Below are 10,209 nucleotides of genomic sequence, written 5' to 3'. Positions count from 1 at the left end.
GTTTCATTGATATTAAGGATACCTGAACGGATCAACCATGAATCAAGGGTTTGTTGCAAGTCACGAGCATGGAGTTTAGGTTAAGAACCACCCAGAGGGAGTGTACTAAGGATTAAACCTACCAAACATGTTCTACAAAAGGTTCCCATAGTCATAATCCCATCTTTCGGATATTATCGGAGGAACGACTACTCGTATTCCAAAAATATTCTCAAGAGAGACTCTTATGAGTGTAGTATCGCGTAACAATCGTATCAAATCTTACACTTGAACGACTTTCGCACTACGTCCTACGAATAGGCCAAGATGGGTTTGGTAAACTAAGGTCCTTGGCTTCTAAGGTCTATATTGGAAAAAGTAATGTCTAACCACATATTACTTGTGTGACATTATTGATCCCAACATGACCTCCACCAAGTGAATGGGCTTGCAAGTCAACTTACTAAGGAATAACTCCACACAAGTCAACAAGACTATGCCATTCTCCTATCCTAAGTGCACTCGAGTTCGGGTATAGAACTCATCTCACAAACAGAACCAGCAGATACGGCAGTCATATGTACACAATGCAATAAAGTAGATAAATGCTGAAAGATAAATAACTGTACAAAAGAATAAACACCCAATAAACAAACAACCTACAAAAGCTAGGAGGGACTCGTTTAGGGAAACGGAGTCCCTAACAGAGTCGCCAGCTGTCGCAACCTGAAAAATGGAATGCAAAAAAAAACAACCGGCGAAGAAAGATAGGAGAGTCGCCACCGTGCGTTATTTATCCCAAAGGAGGGAAAGGAAACGCTCGAAGTAAACCTAGAAAAAGGAAAGGACAAGACAGGGTCTCGCAACCAAATCTTGGGTTCGGGAGTCGATTATGCGAAGGGAAGGTATTAGCACCCCTACGCATCCGTAGTACTCTACGGGATCCACTTTTGTAGTGCTTGTCTAAAGGGTGTGGGTTTATCTAATGTGTTATTTACTAAAAAAAGGGGGTCAAAAGAAAATGACGCGCACGGATGTCGCATCCACTGCATACGTATCTCATCTGAATATGAGAATCAGAGTCTTCGTAGCTCGGCTACCTAGGGGTTAAGGGTAATTGTGCTCGCTAAGACATCGCGTCTTTTGCCTACGTATCTCATCTGGAATGAGAATCAGAGCAAGCTGTAGTTTGGCTAACTACGGGGTTATGGATTGGGTTTTGGACGAACGACGTTACTACGCAATCTACCGGATGCTCGACCTTTGGAGACTTACTCGCCTGTAGTAGAAGGAGCAAACGTGTTAGGAGAAGAAAAATCAATAGGTTTGCTTGCATTATAGGAACGCTCATGCAAAAGGAGTCCTGGACAAAGGAACCTGCATAAAGTAAACACAAAAACATTGCCTCCTATCGAGGTCTTCCAGCTAGGAAAGCAGTAAAATGCGGGAAAAATGTAAAAGGTACCACGCGGATAAAGATCCGAAGTAACAGTAACTAACGGAACAAGGAAACCCTGAGATCCTCCGAAGCTAACACCATCAAAGAAAGTGAATCAGTACAGGTAATTGAGTTGCACCCGTAATAGGAGGCCTAAACCTCTTGTTAAACACATGCATCAAAAGGGTATCAAATTCACCCATAATACCTCATACACTCAGATGATTCAAATTAAGAGTATAAAATTATGGGAATAAGGGAAACCTGATTGGAGAGCTTGATTGAAATTGAGTTGCACCCGTGAGGTTTACAAAATAATCTTTAGGGTTTATCTGAGGCAGAGGTGATTCTGTGCAGTTGAGTTCCTTTCAGGGTTTGGAGGCTGCTCTGTTAGCTCTTCTCTCACTATCTTTTTCCCAGCCAGGGTAATATGAATGGAATGGCCTTTTGTTTCACTGAAAACTCTAGTATTTATAGACTAATATTGGTAGCTTAGTGGGCTTTTGAGAGAGGTCCAAGTCTGAGATTTTTTCTTTTATTTATTTATTTATTTATTTTATTTTATTTTTTTTCGTTTTTTTTTCTTTCTTTTTTTTGTTTCGTTTTTTTTTTAAATAAAGTTTCTTGGATCTGATTCTGATTGACATGATGAAATGTAATATGAAATGTTAAATGACCTAAAAATGAATGCATGAATGAGGAGGGAAAATTTTGGGGTGTTACAACTGCCCCTACTCAATCATCAGCTAACCCGAGCAGGATGAAAGCGAACAACTTATCAGACAAACAGGGTGAGTTGTGATTGAATACCAAAGACAGACCGATAATTTGCGCTCCGAGAACACCACAAAAATGCTGAAATACACCACACTGTTTATTTCTCTTCCGATCCTCTGGCTGAATCTGAATCAGTCTTCTGACTTAATCTGGAGTTTCGATCCTCTGGCTGAATCCATACTCAATTTAGTCCTCTGGTTGGATGTTAATTTTAATCCTCGGGCTGGATACGGTTTCAATCTTCTGGCTATATCTTCTTCGATCTTCTGGCTAGATCTTCTTCGATCTTCTGGCTAGATCTCATTTGTTTCGATTCTCTAGCTGAATCTATTTCCTTTGATTCTGCTGAATCTACTTCGATCTTCTGGCTAGATTTGAATCGTTTCGATTCTCTGGCTGAATCTTCAAAATGACCCTCAGGCTGGATCACTGGAAAACGATTCTCAGGCTGAATCTACTTCCGGTCTTCGGGCTAGACCTGACTTCGATCTTCTGGCTAGATCTTCTTTGTTTCGATTCTCTGGCTGAATCTATTTTCTTTCGATTCTCAGGCTGAATCTATTTTCTTTGATTCTCTGGCTGAATCTACTTCGATCTTCTGGCTAGATCTGAATTGTTTTGATTCTCTGGCTGAATCTATTTCGGTCTTCGGGCTAGACCTGACTTCGATCTTCTGGCTAGATCTAGATTGTTTTGATGATAAATTCCCATCATCAGGATCTCGCATCTGGGGCATGCGCTGGTTGACCCTCTTTCGAAATCTACAGTCTTCATGTTAGATATGCAGCTTCGAGAATATCCCACTTTTGGGCTTCGTACATATTCTTCAGGCTAGAACATGTTATTGTTGGTGTAAGCCCTAGAGGCCAATACTTTTGGTACTTGTATCGAATTATTTATTAATAATAAAAGGCTTTTTCTTTATTACGTTTGTTTAATAAAGTCCCTAGAATAGCTAGTCTGTTTAATGTATTAAGTGTGACTTAATCATGAGAACACATTAAACATAAGGACATTATTCTTAAAGTACTCGTAGTCGAGCTTTATTGTGAAGTGGGATGACATTAAAGCATTAAGACTATTATGTATATAGACTGATGATCACATCTCATGGATCATGGATAAGGAGTTATCAAGTCTTAAACATAGCTATGAATATTAAGAGTAATATTTATACCGGATTGACCCGCTATGAGAATACTATATAGAAAGTTATGAAAAGTGTCATAAGTTATTCTCATGGTGATAATGGTGTATACCACTCTTCGACCTGAAACCACTATGGACCCTAGATGTAGAGTCGAGTGCTTTATTGCTGATCAAACGTTGTCCGTAACTAGATAACCATAAAGACAGTTGATGGGTACTCCACGAAGCATGCTGAGGGACATGAGTGACCTAGATGGAATTTGCCCATCCTGCATAAAAGGATAAATGTCTATGGGCCCAATATTGAACTGGACAAGGATGACACGGTCTATGCCTTGTGTTCAATATAGACATAAGGGCAAAAGGGTAATTATACACATAAGTATTATCACAGAAGGAATTGTCAGATCACATGACATTTTCGTGTCTTGGGTAGCAGTGACGTGTTGCTAGATACCGCTCACTGTTTATTATGTTAAATGCGTGATTTAATATAATTGCCAACGTCACGAAAACCTACAGGGTCACACACAAAGGACGGATTGATGAGAGATAGAGTAACTAAGGAATACCGTAAGGTACGGTGCCCTTAAGTGAATTATAGAACATCGTAAGGTACGGTGTACTTGAGTAGAATATGAAATATGGTAAGGTACCCTGGGCTTAAGTGATTTTGGGCATATTATAAGATATGGGCCAAAATACACTTAAGTGGGCTTTTAGCTTGAAGCCCACACAAGTGGTTCTATAAATAGAACCCTTGTGCAGAAGAATTCGTCGCGGTTGCATTATTTTCGTCTTCTCTCTCTCTCACTCAAAGCCTTCATTCGTACCAGCTAGCACTGAGATTGATGGAATCCGTTCGTGTGGACTGAGTAGAGACGTTGTCATCGTTCAACGTTCGTGATCGCTCCGTGGATCTGCATCAAAGGTTTTGATCGTCACAAGAGATCTGCACCAAAGGTTTCAACCGTCACAAGAGGTAAATATTCTATCACTGATCATGACCATTTGTAAGGATCTCTAAAGGAGAAAATTTTAATTTCCGCTGCGTTTTGGACCGCAATTCTCCTTCAGTGGTATCAGAGCCACTTACGAAACCATGACTCGGATAGCTGTTTAATTTCTGTATTAATATGATTACAAGACAGAATGAATCAATTAATTAAACGGGGAATTAAATTTGGCATCATGAGTGTACGAGGTGGATGATTGATGTTGACTATGCTTCGGAACCGACATTAGTATGGTGAAGCAGCGATACATCGATCGTCCATAGGTTACGCAATTGAGACCGATCAACTTATATATGATATAAGTAATCCTAATGCAAAGTACGGTATATGTGATATACTGTTTCTGTTTCGTTCATTCAAACACTAAATGGTTGTTTTCCTTTGAGCAATCAATGGTCATTTGCTTCAGAATCCGACATTAGTATGGTGAAGCAATGACCTGTTGATCAATCATACTGAATCAACAATCGAGGTGTGTTTGACGGTCTGAAATTGGCGCATTAGGGTTGGTGACGACGCAAGGGTTGTGCCATCAAAGAGTTGTGAATTTAGGGCTTTTGGAACACGTCTGTTGACTGTTTCAAAGTTCTGTTATTTTGGCCGCGTGAAGCTCGTGACGAGCGTAATAAGCTGGATGCGTGACGATCGTAACAAGCCCGTGACGGTCGTAACAAGCCTGTGACGGTCGTCACATGCTTTGTGACGGTCGTCACACTCACAGATCCAAAATTGCCTGTGACGGTCGTCACACGCCTGTGACGGTCGTCACACTCACAGAGTCAAAATTTTGGGGTTTCTGTTTTGTGACTACGCAAGGGTTGTGTTGATGCAAAACAATGTCCATTTCAAATGATCGGTCAGCGGAACCACCGTCTGCTGACCGGGCAGCGGAACCCCCGGCTAACTCTGCGTAGTGTGATCGGTCGCCGAAATTTAATTTGGTTTTAATTAATTAAAGGAATTAAAAATTAATAATAATAATGTGTTTGTTATTATTGCCTTGTTGTGATCGGTTATGGCCTTAGTCTTCCTTTATTTTGTTTTGGGTTTTTTAAAATACGACCTGTGTGTCGTGCCTCTCCTTTTAATCTCTTAGTGTAACTTCTTTTCTCATCTCAATCCCTCGTATGTAAAACGAGTTTCTTCTGTAATGTAATGATATGAAGAAAGAGAAGAATTCAATATCAAAGGAGGACAAAGTTATGAAGAAGGAGAAGAATTCAATATCAATGGAGGACAACCTTGAAGATCTTTCTTGGGGAAGCTTAGATCGTTATTAGGTTAGCTTAGGTTCTCTCATTGGCTTGGGAGAACAATTGCGCTAGGGGCCATAACTGTTTCATTATGTATGTTGATGCATGTGTATGTATGTTGATGCATGTGAATATATATTGATGCATGTGAGAGACGATTTATATGATAAATAAGCCGGTGAGATCATAACAATTACAATTCCCTCAAATTAAATATTAAGTTTATGCTTTCCAAGTTTTAACACTCATCAAGACTAGTATCGGATAATGTAGGTTTCGCCTACGCGAGGTGCATGTTCTATATTAGTAAGGTGCGATGGGATAATTGTAATATTCAATTGCTAAAACAATGGGTCAAACTTAACTAAATAAATTATAATAAGATTATATATGTTTAGAAGTAATAGCTGGGAATGATCCATATGATGGATTGGAATAAGGAGTTATTCACCCAATTGAAATCTTCGAGAGTTGTATGAGATACAATTGGAAGGAGTTCCTACCTAAATAACCTAGTTTTATGTAATCCGCCTACGCGGACTTAGAACAAAGTGAAATATGGATCTCGACCCACTAGAAAATCTTCCAACGGGATTTTTCGAATCAAATGATGAGGGTCATTTGTTTTGAGTAAAATAGTGGGAGCATATTTAATTAAAGGCCTAATTAAATATGTTATTGATACTTATATTTTCATTAATTCTTATGTAGATTACCATGACAACAAATACCTCTAACAACATCTTGCGATCAATCCTTGACAAGGAAAAATTGTCTGGGACAAATTTCCTGGATTGGCACCGAAACCTGAGGATTGTCCTCAAACATGATAAAAAGCTGTATGTCTTGGAGAAACCTGTTCTTGAAGAGGAACCTCCTAGTTCTGCACCTAAGGCAGAAAGAGATGCTTATAAGAAGCATGTCGATGATGCCAATGAAACTGCTTGTCTCATGCTAGCTACCATGAACTCAGAATTGCAAAAGCAACATGAGAACATGGCAGCGTTCGATATGATCGAACACTTGAAGATGCTCTATCAAGAGCAAGCAAGGCATGAGAGGTTTGAAGTTTCAAAAGCCCTTTTTTCAAAGCAAGTTAGCTGAGGGAGCCCCTGTAAGTCCCCATGTGCTCAAGATGATTGGGTATGTGGAAAACCTTGAAAGGTTGGGTTTTCCCCTCCAAAAGGAACTTGCGACTGATTTGATCTTGCAATCGTTGCCAGATAGATTCAGTCAATTTGTCCTAAATTTCAATATGAATGATATGGACAAATCTCTTCCTGAACTGCTCGCCATGTTAAGAACTGCCGAGCAGAATCTGAAGTCAAAAGGGAAGTCCATTCTGATGATCGGAAATGGAAAGAGACAGAACAAAAGGCCCACTAAGCAGGGTGATAAAGGGAAAGGCAAGGAAGTTGCCAAACCCAGACCCACTGTTGCTGCTTTGAAGCCTAGTGGAGGCATAGCAAAGGCAGGCACCTGCTTCCATTGCGGTAAGACCGGACACTGGAAGAGAAACTGCCCAAAGTACCTGGAAGATATGAAGAATGGAGTAGAGACTTCAACTTCAGGTATTTTTGTTATTGAAATTAATTTATCTACTTCTGCATCATGGGTATTAGATACTGGATGTGGTTCTCACATTTGTACAAATGTGCAGGGGCTAAAAAGAAGTAGAGATTTGGAAAAAGGTGAAGTTGACCTACGAGTTGGCAATGGAGCAAAGGTTGCTGCTTTAGCCGTAGGAACTTATGTATTAACTTTACCTAGTGGTTTAATAATTCAGTTAGAGAACTGTTATTATGTACCTGCAATTAGCAGGAATATTATTTCCATTTCTTGTTTGGACAAGTTTGGTTTTTCATTTATAATAAAGAACAATTGTTGCTCAATTTATTTGAATGATATATTCTATGCTACTGCACAAATGAGCAATGGACTGTATGTCCTTGATCTCGAAACGCCTATATATAACATTAATACTAAAAGGATGAAACCTAACGAGTTAAATCCAACTTACCTTTGGCATTGTCGATTAGGCCACATAAATGAGAAACACATTTCCAAACTCCATAAAGATGGACTCTTGGACTCTTTTGATTATGAATCATATGAGACATGCAGATCTTGTTTAATTGGAAAGATGACAAAGTCTCCATTCACAGGAAAAGGTGAAAGAGCGAATGATCTTTTGGGCCTAATACATACTGATGTATGTGGACCACTGAACATACCAGCCAAAGGAGGTTTTCAATACTTCATCACATTCACTGATGATTTCAATAGATATGGTTATGTGTATTTAATGAAACACAAATCAGAGTCCTTTGAAAAGTTCAAGAAATTCAAGAATGAAGTACAAAACCAACTAGGTAAGAATATTAAAACTCTTCGATCAGATCGAGGTGGTGAGTATTTAAGCTTAGAGTTTGATGACCATCTGAAAGAGTGTGGGATCCTATCCCAACTTACTCCTCCTGGAACACCCCAATGGAATGGTGTATCTGAGAGAAGAAATCGAACCCTGTTAGACATGGTCCGATCCATGATGAGTCACGCCGATCTTCCAAACTCCTTTTGGGGACATGCACTATTGACAGCAGCTTACACACTTAACCGTGTTCCATCCAAAATGGTCGAGAAGACACCATATGAGATATGGAGTGGTAAGAAACCACATATGTCTTACATAAAGATTTAGGGTTGCGAGGTTTATGTGAAACGACAAATTTCAACTAAGCTTGAGCCAAAATCTGACAAATGCTTATATGTGGGGTATCCTAAAGAAACAAGAGGGTATTACTTCTACAATCCTTCTGAGGGAAAAGTGTTTGTCGCTCGAACTGGAGTTTTCCTAGAAAAGGATTTTATTTCCAAAGGAACCAGTGGGAGGAAAGTAGAGCTTGAAGAAATTCAAGAATCACAAAGCATAAATACACCTATGGAGGAATTAGAGCAGGAAACACAAGAAGTTGTGGAAGAGCAACCTGCTCAAGTAGAACAAAACCAGCGTAGGTCAAGCAGGATACGTCAACTACCTGAGAGATATGGATATCTCATAACTGATCAAGGTGGTGTATTACTCATGGATCAAGTTGAGCCTGTGACCTACCAAGAGGCCATAACTGGTCCCGAGTCTGAGAAGTGGCTAGAAGCCATTAAATCTGAAATGGATTCCATGTACACAAACCAAGTTTGGACCTTGGTAGAGCCTCCTGCAGGAGTTAACCCTATAGGATGCAAGTGGGTCTTCAAAAAGAAGACTGACATGGATGGTAAGGTACATACCTATAAGGCAAGTCTGGTTGCAAAAGGATATAAACAAATTCATGGGATTGACTATTATGAAACCATTTCACGAGTTGCAATGCTTAAATCTGTTCGGATTTTACTTGCTATCGCTGCATATCATGATTATGAAATATGGCAAATGGATATCAAAACTGCTTTCCTTAATGGAAATCTTCTTGAGGATGTGTACATGACGCAGCCTGAAGGATTTGACATACCAGAGGAAGCCCAAAAGATATGTAAGTTACAAAGATCAATCTATGGATTGAAGCAAGCTTCTAGAAGCTGGAATCTTCGTTTTGATGAAACAGTAAAACAATATGGATTCATCAAGAACGAAGATGAGCCCTGTGTCTACAAGAAGGTTAGTGGGAACATGATCGTTTTCCTGGTATTATATGTAGATGACATATTACTCATTGGAAACGATATCCCTACCCTACAACAAGTAAAGTCTTGGTTGGGGAAATGCTTTTCTATGAAGGACCTAGGTGAAGCAGCCTATATATTAGGAATCAGAATCTATAGAGATAGATCATAAAAACTGCTTGGCCTAAGTCAGAGTACATACATAGACAAAGTGTTGAGACGCTTTAATATGCATGATTCCAAGAAAGGATTCATACCTATGCAACATGGCCTGTGTCTATCAAAAACACAATCCCCTTTAACTAAGGAAGAAAGGGATCGCATGAATAAGATTCCATATGCATCTGAAATAGGATCTATCATGTATGCCATGTTATGTACTCGACCAGATGTCTCGTATGCTTTTAGTGCAACGAGTAGGTACCAATCTGATCCTGGTGATGCTCACTGGGTGGCTGTCAAGAATATCCTTAAGTATTTGAGAAGGACTACAGACTCATTCTTGATATATGGAGGTCAGGAAGAGTTGGTTGTAATTGGATACACCGATGCTAGCTTCCAGACAGATAAGGATGACTTTAGATCGCAATCTGGTTATGTGTTTTGCTTAAACGATGGTGCTGTGAGCTGGAAAAGTTCAAAGCAAGATACAGTTGCTGATTCTACAACCGAGGCCGAGTATATTGCTTCCTCAAGTGCAGTAAAGGAAGCTGTTTGGATCAAAAAGTTCATTAGTGAACTTGGCATAGTTCCTAGCATTGTGGATCCCATTGGTCTCTATTGTGATAACAATGGTGCTATCGCACAAGCCAAGGAGCCTTGATCTCACCAACGATCCAAACACATACTTAGGCGTTATCATCTCATTCGAGAGATAATAGATAGAGGAGATGTGAAAATATGCAGAGTACCTACACTTGACAATATTGCTAACCCA

The sequence above is a fragment of the Lathyrus oleraceus genome, chromosome 2 (genome assembly GCF_024323335.1).
Source record: "Lathyrus oleraceus cultivar Zhongwan6 chromosome 2, CAAS_Psat_ZW6_1.0, whole genome shotgun sequence".
NCBI classification, from domain to species: domain Eukaryota; kingdom Viridiplantae; phylum Streptophyta; class Magnoliopsida; order Fabales; family Fabaceae; genus Lathyrus; species Lathyrus oleraceus.
The sequence above is the reverse complement of the archived record's forward strand: the minus strand, read 5'-3'. Positions refer to the sequence as shown.